This window comes from Sesamum indicum, unplaced genomic scaffold (genome assembly GCF_000512975.1).
Source record: "Sesamum indicum cultivar Zhongzhi No. 13 unplaced genomic scaffold, S_indicum_v1.0 C01954, whole genome shotgun sequence".
NCBI lineage: Eukaryota > Viridiplantae > Streptophyta > Magnoliopsida > Lamiales > Pedaliaceae > Sesamum > Sesamum indicum.
In genome coordinates, this window is record NW_011630370.1 from 1 (window position 1) to 909 (window position 909).

The 909-nt window shown below is 32.0% G+C and overlaps 1 non-coding gene across 1 annotated transcript; it reads left to right on the forward strand.

Annotated features, from left to right (window-relative positions):
* Positions 1-83: 83 nt before the first annotated feature.
* On the forward strand, positions 84-157 carry TRNAI-AAU. The gene has a single exon. It is a non-coding gene; the product is annotated as a tRNA-Ile (tRNA).
* The last annotated feature ends 752 nt before the right edge of the window (positions 158-909 follow it).

Below are 909 nucleotides of genomic sequence, written 5' to 3' on the forward strand. Positions count from 1 at the left end.
TCGAACAAATTTCATTATTGATATGTTAGGTTGAGTTAGGATTTGTTCCAATTATGTTACAAATTCATGGGTGGGGGATTGAAGGCCTATTAGCTCAGTTGGTTAGAGCGTTGTGCTAATAACGCAAAGGTCGCAAGTTCAAGACCTGCATGGGCCATTATGTTATTTTTTATTACTTTTTTTTTTATTTTGTCCTACAAAATATTTAGGATTTGGTGCATGCAAAATATTAAATCCCATTTAGTTGCTTCTAATATTATTTAAAAAAATTCATTAAACTAATTTTTTCTCTAAAATTTGTTAAGGACAATTTAACATTACTTTTCTTGAGCATGTTTTGATCAAAAGTTTCTAATTTAATCTGATGCATGTCAGATTTTTTGTCACACCACAAGGTTGAAGGATTTTAAAAATAATTCGAAGATCAATGGGGACTATCGCTAAAAAATAAAGATTACCACTCTGATGCTTAATCAGTAAAAGTTATTCTGAAAAAGAATAAAGAAAACTTGAATTAAAGTGCGAGTAATAGAGTAGAATAATGATAAATAGTATATATTTATGTAGAGTGCAAAATATAGGCTTCAAATAGCCTAAAAATCGGGAGAAAATGGAGAGAATAAGTGACAGTTTTAGAGTGAGCGCTGATGTTACAAAACGACAGCACAAGACCTCCATTTATAGGTCTATACAGAGCAACGTACGAAAGTTGTTGAGGAGAGTCTTATGCCATTTGAAAGCCCTTGAGTTGTTCATTATTCCAAAAATAACATTTGTGATTTGGAGTTAGTTTGACTGAGATACATTGGGTGAATTGAATCTTGCTATGTACTCGAGAAAATCGAGGAGGAATTGATTACTAGTAGATTCTCAGTTCATTTGTGGTCAATCTACTAGGAACCACCTATA